This window comes from Gasterosteus aculeatus, chromosome 9 (assembly GCF_964276395.1).
Source record: "Gasterosteus aculeatus chromosome 9, fGasAcu3.hap1.1, whole genome shotgun sequence".
NCBI lineage: Eukaryota > Metazoa > Chordata > Actinopteri > Perciformes > Gasterosteidae > Gasterosteus > Gasterosteus aculeatus.
In genome coordinates, this window is record NC_135696.1 from 3,914,131 (window position 1) to 3,933,250 (window position 19,120).

A 19,120-nucleotide genomic window follows, 5' to 3' on the forward strand; every position below is an offset into this window, starting at 1 on the left:
TTAGTCACTGTGTTATTTTTAGCTGCATATCTTTGCTGCGTTTTTCAGGTTTTCCATGGGAGGGGTTTAATCAAAGTAAAAGACAGACTGACAATGATGAAGTTGAAGTCAGTGTCAAGTTGAAACAATATCAACGACCCTGATATCAATATGTTAGATATCACCTAAAAATGAATGTGTTAATATTGTATTTTTTTTCTAAAAGCAAACATTAATATTAAAATAAACACTTCATTATTGTCACAGTATTTTTTTTTTAATCAAACTATTTCCCAATTGAAAACAAAAGGAAGTTCTTTGTTCATTTTATCCTGGCATATTTTCTATGATTACAGAGTAGGATAATTATTATAATTTGAATAATTATACTTCGGATTTAATAGCATTCAAGTATTTTCTCCATCTTTGTTCACTGGTATTGCTAGATGTCACAGAACGGACAGAAACCCAAAAGCACAACTCAAGTCAAACAACTCAGCACTAAGTCCATAATCTTCACCTCTACGTTCTTTTTCAGAATGTACCACCTCTTTCCCATTAAAATACTTTGCTCATGTCCATCTAAACTTGTGGTTTTATGTGCTGAGGTGACGCATTTTAGGTAAAGATTTGAAAAGAAGCTACCTGACTCAAGCAGGAAAAAGCACATGTGATTAATCCAAATGAATGAATTTCAAAATGTGCGATTAATTAGTTCACTTTTTTTAATCCATCGACAGCCCTAATGACACTTTAGAGCTATATGTATATACTCCTCTCCTTTTACAAGGGTGTTTTGAAATACAACTCGTTTCACCCTTCTTTGACAATTATCAAAGGACTATGCCATCTCCACCTTGTTAAATACGGCTTGAGCCTCGACCCCAGTAGTCATGACTACATAAAACACTGGCTGTGCTGTAGCCATGGTGATGAAAGCAGTTGGACGGTGAGGTGCGAGGGGTAATGCAGGATAGAAGAGAGGGAGGTTTCAAAACTGCGAAAAAAAAGAAGTAGACATGAATATCTCGAGGGGAGTTTAGGGGACATAATAAGGAAAAGAAATGCACGGAATATAATTCCAAACGGGATTGATATGGTGATCTAATGATCTGTCTCAAACTCCCACAGAAGACACCATTAAACGTTTATCTTTTCATTTATTTTCCATTGATTTCTTTATCTCAGTGACTACCTCCGTCCACTTGCTTCTATCCTGTTACCCTGCTGTCTACCTTGCTTTCTCTGTCATTATGTCTCACGCACTTTGTCTGACTATACATTCTACTGTCCAACACTATGTGCCATTATTATATTAGTGACTCATGCAATACTGTAATTTTACTAATTTGTTTAAACTCTTAGAAATAAGACAGGTTTAGACCAAAAAAATTGTTGCAATATGGCACTAGTCACCAGTAATTCTTGCAGATTTCTTCCTCCTCTCCTTGCGTTCTCTTCTCTGGCTGTGTGGCGATAGCATGGTGAGGAAGAACAGGGAGAAGCTGTAACCGGTTCAGCGGGATAAAAAAGAAGTCACACTGAGGAAGACACCTCTCTTAAACGTGATCTTCTCTGATGCCCTCTTTTCTTCACATTGAGTCAACTCAGTCCTTCACTGTCACACTTTCAATTGTTGCTATTTTCTGTGATATTTCCTTTGAAATTCTAAAGTTGAAGCTGCTTTCATGAACAAGGATGTTTGAGGAAATGTGTTGAAGATACAGTATATACTTAAATACGTTTAAATAGTTTGATGAATACTTAACAGTGCTGGAATTCGCCAGCATAAACATGTCACTTGCCAATGACCAGAACTGATTCATATGGTGCTTTTGAAGACTTTGTTCGTGCAGAAAGTTGCTCTTGGTTTTATACAATTCTTAGGGTATTGTGGTCAATGGGTGTGAGGTTTCTTCAGTTTGGTGCACCATAGATATAAATCAAATTAGCTTAGAACAGTGGTCACCAAGCCGTCGATCTCGGGTACTTTCCTGGTTGATCTCAAATATAAAACAAATATTACACAATAAACACATTGCTTATCATTCTCTGCAGTGTCTTCTGAAATGTTTTCCTACGGACTGTGGAAAACCAACGTCGTGAACAGCTGAATACTGCCTGAGTCTTCTCAGCTGTGCTCACCCAAACGTGTGTTCTTGTGCACCTGGATTCGCATACAGAAACGCCCCGCCAGCTCCTTATAAGGGCATGCAACTGAACAGACGCGCCACAACTTCAGACTGATTCAAATCATGTCAGAGCATAAAGCAAGCACCGGTCGAGTAAACTAAGATCTGACCTCACCGGTGCAGCGACTGTAGAACTCCGATGTGTTCGTTCTATTCCACTGTGGCTATATCCACGCACTTGGGTTTAGTGCTTATTTATTTTTGTGTGTGTGTGTGTGTGTGTGTGTATGTATATATTTTATATATATATATATATATATATATATATAATTATACCTTTGCTCTCTTCACTGGCTTCATGATCATCTCCTGATCGTCAGCGTAGAAAAAAGACGAAGAGAAGTTTATTTGCCATTATACAGTTAAAAAGTCATAGTTTCGGTGTTCGACTCTTCCACCTTCTGACGTAAGCAGAGCACACGCGATTATCCTGATGACTGACATCTGGTTCAAACTAACGAGACGGTTTGAGCGCGGATCCGCGGAAGAACCGAGATAGCCTGATGTCAATCAACTCGGTAATTTGAGCTGGATAATCGGACATTTGATCGACTTAGTTAAACCACGTACAAGGAACAGGGCCCAGGCTTCATTGTTGGAATGATGCAGTGTTTGTTCTGGTTGTACTCATGTGGGTATGGAATCCCACAGACATTTAGGTTTGGCCTGAGTCCCCCGAGAGTGAGACAATGTCTGGCTCAAGCTCCATAGGCCAATGCAAATCAGCTGACATATTTCTCACAGAAACCAGAAGGTAGACGTTGTGTAAACTGCCATTACAGCCATATTTATGACCGCAGAGACATATAAAATATATGGATGCGTTAGGTACAGTCTTGGGGCCTTCAAAGTCAATATATTTTTGTGATAACAGTTATAGTTTTGCGGTAAAGGACACTTTTTTGAGGTGTGGATTCTGTATAAATCGCTGTTATGCCCTTTGAGCAGCCTTTTTAATGAACCCAGCTGCGCCGTTACCATGGTTACTCACACACACTGCAGTCTGTGTCTGTTTCACACAGCTGGACAATAATAGCTGATTATATTATATATATATATATATATATATATTATATATATATATATAGCGGTTGGTGCGGAACAGCAGAATGTATGCGTTAATTCTTACTGTAATGACCTATCCATTAATAACTTCTTAGTTTGAAGAATAAACATTCTGTTTCCCAACCCTGTCTACCCCTCACACAATTCAATCGTTTCAAAATTACCTTGGTACCTTTAACCATGGAGCTCAGAATTAAGCAGTTTTGTTGAAATACTTATTGCTCTTTCAAATACTACTACTAATATAACTATAACAGCTAGTAGTATTACTAGTATTTGTAGTATTACTAGTATTTGTAGTAGTACAAGTATTTGTAGTAGTAAGTATTACTAGTAATACTACTAATTACTACCAACCGCCAAGACAAATTCCTTGTATGTTTGACATATTTTGGCAATAAATGTTTCCTGATTCCTACTACAACTGATACAACTATTACTATCACTACTAGTAATACTACAGCTATTAAAATGACTCTTATTAGTGGTAGTACTAAAAATACTAGTAGTGACCCTGCAACTGATTGTACTACTCCTACTAACAAAAAGTACTACCAGTATTTATACTGATATTGATACCACTACTACTACTACTCATTTTACTACAAATACTACAATGAGTATTAGTACTACAGCTGATAATACTAGTACTACTAACACTATTACTTTTTTTCTACTGCTATACTAAAACTGCGTATCCTACTGCTAGTACTACTAGTACCAAAATTACAACTACTACTAATATTACTAGAAAAAATATATTTTTAAACTCCTCTGCTTTTGTCATTTCTGTATCTTCACATAAGCAGAAAACCGTTGTAAGTTAAAACTAACAGCTTATCGTTGGGACAGATCTTGTTTGTTTGATTTTACCATAATTTTAGGCCTTTTTTTACCAAATAGTTTACTCACACATGCATGATGAATAAATAGAACGAATCCCATGTGAGTTGCACATTGACTAAAAAGTCCTGCAATCTATAGGCTTAGTTTCATCTACAATCACACTGTGCTACAATGAAGTAATTAACATAGTTAGATATTTGTTAGTGTACCTGGCTGTGTGTTAGGGTTGGTGATGAAGCCCCGACCCCACTGTCGGCCCAACATGACCCCTATGGGGGATGTGACACCTGGTTTGGCAATGACTGGGGTATATGATAGCTGAAACACGGGGTTGATGTTATCAACCACCTCCCCGCCCCCACACACACTCACTTGCCTCTCATAATGGATAATAAACAAAGTGCAGACTATAATTGCTCTCCAGGATCTGTGGCGCCTGTTGCGTGTATGCATGCTCTGGTGTATTATGGGTTATTGGTGGTCATTAAAATTAATGATGAGGGGCTGATGTCACCAAGAAAAAGAAATGCGTGTCTTGAGTGAGTGATATTTAGAGACGGATGGAAAGGCAACAGGAAGATGTTTTCTTACCTTCAAAATGATACAGTACATGGATAGGCATGTTTGTGAGCGTGGATTGATGAATCGTAGTAAATGTATTTGTGTTTATTATTAGATTCATGGGTCACCGAAAGGTATAAAAGTGTGTGGGATGGAGATGGAAAGAAATTAGTATTTAAGATATCTGAGTACAAATAACATTTAGACTCTTTGCCCAATTGTACACTTCTGTTGGTACCTAAGACGGAATGAGAGAGGAGAAAATAAATAAAATGCTAAAATGCCAATGTGAATGACTGTCAGGGAAGATATGGGGTGGAATGGAGAGGTAGCAAGAGCATGAGAGTAAACAGATGGACATGGATGGAGGATTTGATTGTTGACAAGCCTTTCTACTCTGCTACAAAACATAAAGGGGTAAGGCAATTATTGTAAATTATTGGGCACTTTTTAGCTACAAGGTAATGCAAGGTGTTTTAATACAGTAACAGTTAAAACTCCCCCCATGCATGTAAACAAACTAAATTTGCATGTTTATGTTTTTCCTCCCAAAAGACATGATGGATACATGGTTACATGTAAATATGTAAGTGGACAATTATGGAATTTCTAGCATAGAGTGAATGAATGTTATTTACCGCTAACTGTAGTAAATTACCAAGTGTATGAATCTTACACTGTTAGCCACTAAAAATTTGCATTGCAACCATAAGGGAGACACTCCTCGACAATTATCGACTATTATTATTATTATTTTTTGTGATGATGCTGTTGCCAAGAGGGCATGAACACATGGAGCACCAGGTCAAAAAGCTGTACCTACCCTGTATGTGTATCTGGTAGCATATAAATAGTTTCCAAAGCTCACACTCAGAGGAAAGACTTCAAATCATCCAAAGCCTCGATAAGCTTGTTCCCTGTTTTATTCCTATGCTTTCACAATTTCAACACACACACACACACACACACACACACAAACACGCTGCAGCCACTGTAGAGCAGTAGAGCACCTCTCCTACTGATTTCTGAAACACTCAACTTAACCTCGGGGACATACTGGTCTACTGAGCACATGCACACATGCATTCACAGACCTCTGAAGGGAACAACTTAACCCTCAACGAGTTGATCCTTGCTAAAACCTACTGAAATATGAAAGACCTAGTGGGATGAGGTTGAACACGAGCAGACAGAAAGAGGGGAGCAAGAGGGGGAAGGAGTGCGTGAATATTAGATGAGGAGGAATGAGGTCGTGGGAAGGTCTGGGACATGTGCTGCGTCAGTGCTGCTACATGATGGAGGGACAGAACCTCTTTTACCAGGGCTGGAAACGAAACACCTGTATTATAGTCTACTATGTAGTTGGACATTGCAGAAAATGTTCTCATAAAGAACCTTATCAAAGTCTCCTTGAAATTAATTTTAGAGTGAACATACGATTGTGCTGCAAGACCATGATTATTTTGATCAATTTTAAGAACAAAACACACTTTTAATTTGAGTAAACATAACACTGGTCCCACTTCAAAGGTGCGCTATACAAAAAGATAAAATGTTTCACTTTCAAACATTTACACTGAGCATCTAATTTTGTATATTCTAACCTGTTTCCACTGCGCGATAGGTTTCACAGCCTGGATATACCCCAAACTGATTCTTTCTGAAATATTTTTTTTTCTCCAAAAGACTGAAATGCAGTATGTGGCTGATGAAGTGTAAACCCGAACACAAACCAAAACAAAGAAACACTGGAAGACAAATATAATACAAAGCAAACGTAAGTACGGGAATCAAACAAGACTGGAATCCAAAATAAAAAGGAAGTTTAATTTAGAAAGATATATTTATCTTGTATTTTGTTCTGTTAAAAACTATTAAAATCCCAAAAAAACAGCTATCCATACCTGTTAAATATTTTATATGTCCGATATATATGGCAGATTAGTGGCCGAGGTGACAAAACTGATCACAAGAAAAGGAAATGTAGAAAAGAGATTTCACAGACACACACACAGAAACTAACATGCAAGTTCACTTCTTAAGGAGTGACCGAAAGGTGTGACAGGGTCAGCTGGTTAGAGGTTTTATTTCCCCAGAATACACTTGTGCAGCCTCCCAGGGACTCGATCAGTGTAGGATAGGTAAGAGGGTTGTCAGTAGATAAATGGAAACAACAAAAATGTCAGCTTGTTGATGCAAGCAAGGCCTTCACACACACACAGACACACATACAGGTGAAAAAACAGAACGAAGTCAAGCTCGTCAAATTTAAATTTGCACAGTTTAAAAAAGTAGACCCTGAGTCCCTTGGTGGAAATATTCCCCTTAATTGCCTTCGATGTTAACAAAGCAGCCTATTATTCTGGCATATTGCGTTGAGCTATTTGCTTGAATGGAGGTTTGTAATTGGCCTATGTTGATTTAAAAAGAAAGAACTAGTTATTGTAATAAATCTAGATGGTATAATTATTTCATTCTTTCATGTTTACTAAATGTTGTTATATAGGTTCCCCACTTTACAGTTTAATAACAGTAAAGGTGTTTTCTAAAGACAACCTCAATGGAAGCATAACTACTAAGTTTCACAAAGGCAATGTCAGACCTGGACTCAGATGCAGAAGGATGAACGTGTTAAGCCGTCTTTATTAGGATCTCCCACACTGAGTGGCAAAATAAGCAGCTATGAAAATTCTAGCTATAAAACTTAACAAAATCAGAGAGAAATTATCTATAAACGTGACCTATGAACTCAAAATCACATCCTTAGGAGGAAAACCCAAAATGCTATAAAAAACTATTCCTAAGAAAACTTGCAAACAGAAAATCACTCTCAAAAAGAATCTGCTAAATCAGGGGTTCCCAAACTGAAGAATGCCGCGGCCCACTTTGAAATCTGAAAATCTTTTGCGGCCCACCCAAACCTTTAATTACAACTCTGATCAAAACATAAACTAGGGATGACCTTAAAAATTGAACCGATTAAAAATGTATCAACCGACAATGTATGTTTTTTTTTATACCATTTTGTGTTTTCCGCACAATAAGGCGCATAAGATACTGCAGTCTATCAGCACAAATCACTGTCAAGATTTGAGAGCGCAAATCAGGTTGATGTGCGTGCGTAAATCAAACATCCGCCAGCAAAAGTCTGTCTCGAACGAGCAAAAGTCCGTCTTTAGCGAGGTATTTGCTCGCTTGCGAGACGTGAACTTCGTTGCTCTCTGCTCGCGCTCGAAGGTGTTTTCTACGTGCTCGCTGTTGTTCTTTCTGACAGTAAGGGGGCGGAGCCAGTCACCATGGTATCTACATCTGATTGGTTACAAACCCCGTCTGTGGATTGGCTGGAGCGATGCATTCACACAACTATAGAAGCTAATTTTCGCATTGAAGAAAGAGGATAGAAAGTCGAAATTCTGAGACAAGACGTTTTCAAAACACAAACGACACCTTTATGTAACCGTAGTGGACCGGAGATGACAACCAGCTACAACCATCATTTACCATCATTACCGGCACATTAAGACCAATGTCTCCAGCTCGCAGACCGGCTGGTGATTTGCCGCCATAGCAGTCAAATGTTTGGCATCGGGGCGGGTGGACGGGGGGGGTGTGGGGAGGTGGAGACGGTGCTTTCAGGGTCCGATCGATGCTGTGAGGTGCGTCCGCTCCCGCCGCCCCCCTCGCCATCCAGGCCTTAAATCTTTGGCTGCTCTCCAGCCACGCCGCCTACCAAGAGCTCCTTTTAGAATAACTTAATAACTTAACTTCCCCGTTAAGATGGTTCAGCTACTGTAGAGAAAAGGGCACCGTCTCTCGCTCTTTAATCTCATGAAGTGCTCGGCAAGAACGACAGCTTTGTTTCTCCGACGCGCCCTGAAAGAAGCTCCATATCTCACGCGCTTGAGCGCCGCTCAGCATCTCGCCGTCGTAGATTGAGCTTTGGCATGTTTGGCAGAGCGCCTTGAGCGCAGTGTGCAACCAGTATGGATCAACCGATTAATCAATCTGTTCGTTTGTGCTTCATCAATGTTTGTTTCACATAACTAATGTGCCGCATCATACATATTTTTATATTAATTTCAAACTTTTCAAAATTGAAAATTAAAAACTTTATTTATTTATTGTAAATGACCTCTCGCAGCCCACCTGCAGTACCTTCGCGGCCCACCAGGGCAAGGCAAGGATTACTGTGGCGGCAGGCTTGGGTGAACGAAAGATCGACACTCAGGCACAAGACAAAGGGAGACACCGACTATAAGACACATGAGGGAAATGGGAAACAGGTGGACACAATCAGGAATCGGGAAGACAATTCGACTGGTAACACATGAGGAAAGGCAAGTGACCTGAAACGAGAGGAAGGTTAATCTTTCAAAATAAAACAGGGAATGACAAGACAAAACCCCAACTTGACCTCATAAGGAATGTCCTCCAGAGACTACAAATTAAAGAGTAACAGCAACCTTAAACTCTGCAACCTTAGCTCTGAAATATATACTGTACATCACTTCTGGTTTTGAGTTTGATACTTCTTCCAATTCATTAAACATTTCATGCTTGAAACTGGCTTAAAACAGATTCACATTACTAAATAAATCCTCTTATTACAAGGATTATTTTGAGTGGACTGTATTCTCACATCATTCTACGAAGCCAAGAGAAATGGCACATAGGTGTGACAACCAACTCCCTGGGGGGGGCACACCATTGGTGGCAGTGTGGACTCCCTGAATGCTTTGACTGCGGGGGCAGTTACGCTGGAAGGAATACTATGGCTGTGTTTAAAAGACCCGTAAGTGAAAATGATATGTTTATACACCATGATTCTGTGTTTTGCATTATATCCTAATGCACTAATGTGTGTGTGTGTGTGTGTGTGTGTGTGTGTGAGTGAATGTGCTCTGTTTACATGAGTATGTTTAGAAGGTCTGCTATTCACTGATCTATACCATGCTTTCAGTGTGTGTATGTGTGTTTCTGTGAATCCTTGTTTCACCCCATTTTGACTACGTGCACACATACACACACCCACGCATATATAGTGAGAGACAGCTGAAAATCATGAGCGGGGATGTTGTTTCCGATGTCTTATTTTTTGTTGTATTCATGAGTCATTGCTGCATGAGAGATACTTTATGAAAGACAACATGATGTTGGAAGCCTCTTCATGTCCCCAGTTTGGCAAAGCATGTGCTGTCATCTGTTTCGGGGTGTAAGCAGCTGAGCATGTGCAGGTGCAAACTTATCTATGAATCAGACAGTGTTTGTGTCTGTGCATGTGGGTGTTCTGTCTGCAAGGATGAAAGCACTCATTTTTTGGAATAAATTCTGGTGTACAATTTATATTCTGGTAAGTTTTCACAATGGTTGTTAAAGTCTAGGCGTATTGTACACTACAAAAATAAAAAAATAAAGCCCTGGCCGCGAAGTTTTCCAGATGGATACCTTCAAAGGATTCTGCCTCTCTTTTACAGACTTTTCTGTGCTGTTTGAATGCCTTTGAACAAATGTTCTGATTGGCCAAGTGTTATAATTGGCTTACACTTAAAGCTGTTCAACCAGCTATCCAGGTGTAGAACTTCTGGGAAAATGTCAAGTGATTTGAATATGATAAAATACAACTGTGGTGTGACATTGGGCCTTTTTCAGTGAGTTAGATCTGTTTGAACAGATTTTTGGAACAGCCCACCAGGACAGGTGTGAGGCGTTGATCACCTGAAACAAGTAGTTAATGGAGAATTGAAAGATTGTTTTGTTCAAATGCATCATGCCTGTTTGAATCTACATCCAAAAGAGGGTCAAAACAAATGTCAAAGTCTCACTTGCACTTGTGCTGTATGTTTTAGAGTAGGTGGATTTAAGGGTGCCATTTTATTGGATGACCTCTTCAGACTGCATTAGAGACTGAAAGTGCTGTGACCTAAAGCACCCCATGACCACTGGAAAGCCCTTCACTGGCAATCACCTCGCCCTCGACAAGTGCCTTGTCAGTTTCAAAAGTGGCCATGGTAAACCTTTAAATAGCCTGTAAGTTTACTAACCGTGCGTGTGTGTGTGTGTGTATATGCATGGCATTGGACTTGTTTATAGATGTATAACTGTATGCGTGATTACATGTCTTGAAATAAAGGCAGTTTGTGTGTTGGACTTCACCCTACCGGGAAATTAAAGCAAGACCAGAGCATTATTTTTAAATGGGACAAAGAGTTTCAGGGGAATTTGTCATTTAGATTCTGGCGCTGTGAATAGCTCTCCTATGGAGACCTGAAACATTGAGTCCCCTGGGACACCTATGCTGTGTTTTACATTGAAGATTTATGGCTGTTTATGTTTGGCTTGGTATTTAAACAAAACACATGATTAATACTGGAGTAATCTAATAAAAGTAGGCCTGATTAACAACTGGAAAAACAACTGAAATGTGCTGAAGAAATGGTTATATGGGATAAAAACTTGATATCTGCTAAGTGTCCAAAAAGATAAATGGTAAAACAAGCCCTAGTGTGTGTGTAAGTGTGTATCATGGCCCTATGGTAAAGGTCCTTCGTATGGGGATTGTTGCCATGAGAAGCTATAACGTAATCTATAAGGTAACTATATACAAATGCATCAAAGTCACAAAAACACCAACAACAGAGACTCAGGGCCTTAAGAATTCTGTTGGCCACTGTGTATGCCAAGTGTCTATTGAAAGAATGCTGATGTTTGAAAGTAGGTCCCTCCAGACATCATTTTGTTCTATTGGAAAAAGTCACAACATTTACAAATCAGTTTAGAATAACACGTTTTGTCTTTTGGAGAACATAATTACAAGCAGATCCATAGTGGCAATTCCTTTTTGACTTCATTTTCAGAGGTTGAACCTTTTCACTTTAATTATCACATCATCAACCTTCGTACTACTTGAGGAACAAATCAAGTTAAGGTGCTTTAACCCTAGCACCAAATAGGTTTAAAGAATAGCAAATACATTAACTGTTTGATATGCTTTGAGTGATAATATCACCATCTAGTAGGGTGACTACTAGGTGTGCCTCACTGGTAGAGAGAGGTCCTACTTCAATTAATGTATCAGTGGTTTGACCCAACTGGAGTCCATGCCAATGCGTCCTAGTGAAATAAGCTTAACCCTAGATTGCTCCCGTAGATGTGCCTGGTGTGTGTGAGCGATGTATGAGCGTTAGATACAGGGGGCATCTTCCAAGGTAGCCGGCCATCAGGGCACGGATTGGCGTGAATGAGTGACTGGCGACATGCAGTGATGAAGCGCTTTGAGTGGTGTGAAGTGAAGAAAGGCACCACACGAGTACCGTCCCTTTACCAAGCACGGGATGTAAGTAAGAGGACCACTGGCCAAGCAGGGGTATTTCATGAGTTTGGACAGAGAAAGGGTTCGCAGGCTAATCAGGGGAAATAATGTGTTTTTTTTGTTTTCATCTGTTCTGTTTTTAACATTACAACACAAAATAATAAAGTCAACAAATAGGGAATTTGGAACACACAGGAAAAGCTCCCTTTATAAAAGAAATTTTATTTGGAAAAACAGCAATACAATATGGTATTAAGAACCAAAGAAACCTCCATTAACCTTTCTAGTTGTTACTTTATTGCCCCGTGCATCGCCACTGCTGCTTTTCACCGCAGACACATTTGTCCCGTATTTTCCTCCACAACTTTGTTCCCCTCGACCGGCAAACCGACGTTTGTGGAGATCTCCCTCCATGAATCAGAGGCCATCCGCGCGTCCTCATAGTCCGCCAATGTCTGCTTGTAGAAGTGGTCATATTTACGCATTTCTTCCGACAAAAGTTCTTCAATCTGATTCGTTCTCTCGTAAACATTCTTCGTTTTAATAATGGCGGTATCGGGCTATGAAAACCGAAATGTGAGACTCCGTAAAGGATGTAGTTAGCAGACCAATCGCAGCGCTTTCGACGCAAGCCTAGAAAAATTGGTCAACGCACGCAGGGAGGTGTGAAAAGGAACGCAAGGGACACGCAAAGGGGTCTTGCGTCGGCGTCACTCTGAAAACGCAGAAGCATAAACAGGCTTTAAAAGGGATTGACAAAAACATTTCACAGCTTCCATCACGGCAATGTTCTCCTATGACATCCAGAACCATATGTGTTTGTGAGCATCCACACCTTTGGTTGCGCATAAAATCACAAATGTTTATTTGTGTAGTTGTCTGGGTGGTTATATCTATGCTCTTGCATACCGCTGTGTGTCTGTGACCAATTGGCAGTGGAATACTCAAGCTGTTAGGTGAAATGGAGTGTGATGCTGGTCACTAATAGGCCTTGTTATCCTCACTAATAGGCCGTGTGTGTTTGTGTTGTCCAGTTGTGTGACTCTGTATGTGCGTTCATGAGAGAGTGCGCGAGAGAGAGAGAGGGAGACTTATTGTAGGTAATAAGGTTACTTTTCAATTGCTACCAGGTGTGTGAGGGAGACAGAGACGTGGGAGAAGTAGAGACTTCCAGCTCGTATCCTACTCTATTTGTTTCAATCTGCTATGCTTTCCATCTCTCCTCATTTTTCTATCATTCCCTCACACTTTTTCTCCTCTCCTCCTTGCTTCTCTCCTTTCTTACATCTTTGATTTTTGTTCCAAAAGCCAACCCTTTCACTCTCCAATTCCTCTGTGGCATTTACTCAAGGATGGTTTGTTTGAATTACACTGATGCTTGAAACATATATTGGAGGGGGCAGTGCTCTTGTTTTGACTCACCTCCATATGTTACTCTCCCAGTTTCTTGTTGAAACATCCCTTACTTCGAGATGTGGAGCCTCTTTTAGCTTCACTGTCTACTTTTAGTCATCAGAGAAATACAGAATAGACAGCAAAAAGTATTTCAAACAACACATCCATCCAATATATCAGCAAGTTACATCTGCTCAATAAATACTGTAGATGATAGGAAACGTAGATTAATGGGCGAACCACATAAAACAGCCTTTTTAAGATCTTGTGAATATATTCCCATAAACACAGGCACATGGCCCTTTCCACTTAATATTGCTATTTTTAATGTAGTCACCTAGATTTGAAGTGGCTGCCAGTGTGAGTCTGTTAATGTAATGTGCTGTTAGTTAATGTGCATGTTTTGTAGAGAGGCTACTTCCTAAACAATCCAATTTTCAGTTCATGAAGTGTGTTAGAACAATGGGACATTCCTGTTTGTATCTTTTCACAACAGTTGTGTCTTTTTAAACAACCAGTATTGCTGTGGGAGGCAATAGAGTACAGTAAAATAATGCAGCATAGCCCCCCCATGAAATTTATCTGTATACAAATAAAGTGAAACATATATATGCCAGGCAAGCAATACAATTAAAATTTAAATATGTAAACATTACTGCATTTGAGGACTAAATGTTGATTATAACATAATAATGTAAAACAAGAAATGACTATAGTTAATAGTATGTTAAAATCTTTACCTTTTACATGTCTGCATTTACAGGTTATTTTACTTATTATATACATTTGATATTTCGGTCCTCAATAGGTTGAAACAAAGACAGGTAATTAAACGTTGTAGTGCATACATGATGTGAAGGAAGAGAGCAGGTTTTCAGAAACTGACATATCATTTTCTGACAGCATTGCGTGTAATGGCGCAGTCATAATTAATGATGTAGCAGTGCATCTCACCCGGACAGTACTGTTAGAGTAATGACACATGTTTACATAGAACTGGGCATGAAACTTCACACAACTCACACAGTGTTTTGTCACTTTGGGTTAAAGGTATTTTCAATGCAAAGAGATTTTTCATGACATTTTCTTCTTTTTTGTATGTTAAGATAAGACTAGTCATGAGGCCCACATAATGGCTGTGCTCCATATAGTGCATGAGACCCAAACACCCAAATCTATATATATATATGATTATATATATAATATATATATATATGTAATCATATATGATTATATATAATATATATATATAATCATATATGATTATATATAATATATATATATATGATTATATATATGATTATATATATATATATATAATCAATCAATGTTTTAAATCTGTAGTTAGATAAACGCGTAATAATAGAATGTGGAAATTAATCACATTCTTTGACACACATGCAAATGGTAAATGTACCGAGGACCACGCCCCGACAATGTGTAGTGAAATGAGGAAATATTGTGTGTTGAAGACAGTTGAATCAATGTTTGAGGGGGAATGATGATATATGTTTGACCGGTCGGGGACGGAACTATTTAAGTCATGAAAGTTACAGGCCTACAATCTGTGGAAAAGCAGAGATGGGGCAGTTATGCTCAGGACTGAATAACAGAAGGGGGCGGAGGTTGAATGGTGTGAATAGGCATATGCAGAAAGAGGGATGAGGTAGGGAAGGAAATAGATGAGGTAGAGGTAGAGCTGAGAAAAACAGGACACGATTGCATAACAGGTTACAAGTTGTGGTTGAGACGTTGCCCAACACCAAAACCAAAGACAACTAGTTGGAATTAATTCATTAGAACTAAGATTGCCTATAACAACAAAGGCATTGAAAAGATAGACAGTCTCGTCTGGATTGTAGGGTATCGAGGCCAATCAGAAGTAACATTTTCACTAAATAACATCAAGAGACTGTTTGCTAAAGGTACACAGGACGCTCATCGTGACTGCAAATAAATTAAGCAACAACACATGAAGGTTTAAGAGAGTCCTTGCAGTGCAGAAAAGCTGATTTGTTATTCCACATCCTCTCATAAATATTCTAAAAAGGTAAACAGGCTCTCCCAAATCATTTGTTTTGAGTACTATAATGTCATGAGAAAGACAAATAATATTTGCTGCAAAAAGTTAGATGAAAGAAAAATTAAATAGGCCTGGCATCATTTTTTACTAACACATTTAGAAACAAGCAGATGTAAAAATGAACCCAGTCAACATGAAAATCGTCTTATTTGTTAATAGATGCTTCGACATGAAATCTATAAGGTAATTGATTAGCTCAATGTCACTTTCAGCCTTTTATTCGTCCAACGAGCTGAGAAAAACATAAAATAGTCTACTCTGAGGGGATGAATCAATTTGTGCCCACAATTGTTGTAATCATAGTTCAAGGGAGCAATGTAAATCAGGCAACGGTAGACAAGTATTAATCTAAGAGGGAAACCGTGCACGTTAGTCTAAATTATGCAACGCTACCAATGAATAATTCATGCACTGAAATTACCAAAAATGTTACTGTTGATACCTTCCGGGCTCCGTAGATTCTCCACTGCTTTAGCTCATCACAGGAGCTGTTTCACGGTGACATTTAAGTTTAGTGTTCTTGCACCTGTTTAGTGTAAGTCATGACAACGCTTAGTTTGAAGTGATTTCTTATGAGCAGTTTGCTGGTGGGACCAACACTGATTGGCGCCTCAAGGTGTGGGTTCTTTAGAGATTTAGTGTGCATAAAAAACAACGTATGGACTCATAAAACGGAATCCCCCTAAATCATCTCGGACCCATTAGAGGTGTGCAGAAGTTTTTGTAACTGCAGAGATCCTGCTCTCTGCCTGTATTGTCTTTTTTGCTATGTGACGGACATTTCAGGGCGTCAGCCTTTGATCACTGGATGCTGCTGTGTGTGATGCTCCAGGTGGAGCTGTGTTGAGCTCCACCTTAGGGGGGACATGGCTTTTGGTGTCTGGTGCTGAACAGGAGGAGGGCCAACTTTGAATGTTGTCTTTAAAAACAGTTCGCTACAATTCCTACATAGTATGCCATATTATGTTATGCTATGTGGTGTGAACAAAGAACACAAATGTTTTTTTCATTAATAAATAAAATAATATAATTGCATTATATAAGAAACAATATTATACATTTGTTGGATGGTACCGGCAGGACCGCAGTGATTTTATATAACTCTTTATAAAAGTACAGTTCTAGATATAAATCAGAGACCAGTCTTTAGGTATTTGTGGCTTCCTGCTGGGAATCGGCTCTGGGTCCAGATATAGCGCACAAATTAAGACTGTGTTTTTCTTTTGGAAGCTCAGCTTCCTGGGAGTCGTGCTGCTGTTGCTTATCAACCAGCACAGAGCCTGCTTCGGCTTCTCCTGGACTGGCAGGGGGTTTGTGTGCGTGTACATGTGTCTGTGTGTAGATGCCCACGCCGCAAAAACCTCCGCCAACACTGGCCTCGTCTGTCCGTGCAGGTGGTCTCAGAAACACAAACACTCACATGCCATTGTGTGAGTGGATGGTATTTCCTCACCTCGGCTCACATGTTATATCATGTTTCTGTCCATGCTCCTTTCTTGAAACATCCCTCATGTACTACATTACTATGCTACTAGCGCTTTTTATGCCTTTACCATGCATTTTTTCATTATCATACATGTACAATAATGAAACAATATTATAGACTTTTTGACACGGTACATCAGGTAGTATTTAGAGATGCATTGTTTTAAAAAGAAAATCCATTGACTGGAATGCATTAATGGGCGTCATCTTTATCTTATCGAGGCATTTTTTCATCATAATCTGATTGGTCATGTAAATGTGACTGAAGGTTATAATTGTATATTTTGTAAAAGCACAATACTAGCACCTATGCCTTTACACTACTCACAGTAAACAAATATCCTGTTTCCTAATATCGTCGTACTAGATTCAACAACCTAGCTTTGGGTGGCTGATACTAGGAAACAGGCACACCTTCTACACCTTCTAAAGGTTAAGACGGCACAAAACATGCAGTAGAGATGGTCTTAAGAACCACATAGGCTTGTGAAAATATGTCTATTTTATGTTTTCTTGAAAATGATACGAGTCAAACATGCAACTGTTTGCAACAATATATTTATCATATTATCCAAGGGAAAAGCATTGCTCTGAGTAAAGCAATATGGCCAAAGGAAATAAGCAATATTGTAAATGACTCTTCAGCCTTCAGCTGCACCTCCTCCATCTGGTGCAAAATGGCTGCCTCGGGAGACAAGATGGCATGGAATAGGGTTGGACAGGAGGACATTTCAAGGCCATAGGGGGTCATTGCTTGGAACTTCATTCAGGGACCAGGACACAATGGGCCACCTGCAGAGTGAGTGGAAGCCTTAGAAACATATCAGACCAGAAAGGGGCTGCAGAACTCGCGGGTTTGCCTCTGCGACCCAAAATGGCGGACTGCAGAGACGCTAAAGCATGTAATGACATTTGTCAGAAAGACACTGGCTCTCTGGGTAGGCCGCCAAACTGTTTCACTACTAAAGTGGATAGATTTTAGTAAAAAAATAATCTAGCCTCACCACAGACAAGTACATAACATCTTTCAGAACTGTATCAAGTAGCATGATAGTACGATGCTGCCGTCACGTGGTATGGTAATGACCATCCGAACATCTTCACAGTGCAGAGCAAACTCTGGAGATGTTTTCACTTGTTTAGCTGCCGAGACACCAGCGAGTTGGAGAGCCTTTAACTGGTTACATTCATTTATGTTCCATAGCAAACAAGGAATTGTAGTGTCAGATTTTTTGATCAAGATGGTTGTGTCCTTCACAAAATGGATTGGGAGAGTAATGGGGGCGTCACGTGAATCTGATTCACTGATTCACATTTATTCTCACCTTTTTGTTTTTTAGACAACATTTTTGTTGTCATACTTCAAAAAGTATGACCTATGCCATTTATATTTACAACCTTGCTAATTAATATATATATATATACTGCTACTGTATATTTCATACTGTACATAATATTCTTATTTATATATAGCCCATATATATACTTTTTATTTGCTTTCTTGCACTTCTGGTTAGATGCTTAACTGCATTTCATTGTCTCAGTACCTTTACTGTGCAATGACAATAAAGTTGAATCTAGTCTAATCTAATTCACTTTATGAGAAAGTTTGTTGAATCCTGTTTTCTACAGGTATGTTCACATCAAATGTGGTGTCACGAAATGGCTAACTATAAAAACAAAGTACAGTGATGTGGAGCAACAAACAGACTAAGTTGTGGAGGATCACACATCCCACTATATCATAACGTGGTCTTCATGCGTGGCTGAGCAGCACCCATTTCTCTGTTGGTACATGAACTGGCGGCCCCGGGGACGACACTCTGCCATGGAACACAACCAGACAGAGAGACACTGCACGTCCATGGGGGCTCAAGCAGAGCTGAGTCTCCTACTGAGTTTCCCATGACCGTTCATTTTGGAAGGGCTTGGAAACATGATGGCTCATGAAGGTGGAGGCATAATACACATTTCAAAACAGACCAAGGGAAGATGGTGCATTGAAGTGCTGCTTTCAGCCTACCTTGCTTTACTCTTCACATTAGTTTCTTTGTTGAACCCCTCGTCCTTTCAAAAACTGTTGATGGACTGCTTTTGGTCTGCTCCTACTCCACTTCCCATATAAATTATTCTTTGAAGGAGTTTTACTGGAGGGAGAGGTGAAGGCAAGCATTATCTTCAACAATCTGGTTAGGTTTTTGCGTC

The 19,120-nt window shown here is 39.4% G+C and overlaps 1 protein-coding gene across 1 annotated transcript in view; it reads left to right on the forward strand.

Annotated features, from left to right (window-relative positions):
• Positions 1 to 19,120, forward strand: part of tenm3 (teneurin transmembrane protein 3) — a 414,027-nt gene that overhangs the window by 138,350 nt on the left and 256,557 nt on the right. The window lies entirely within an intron of this gene.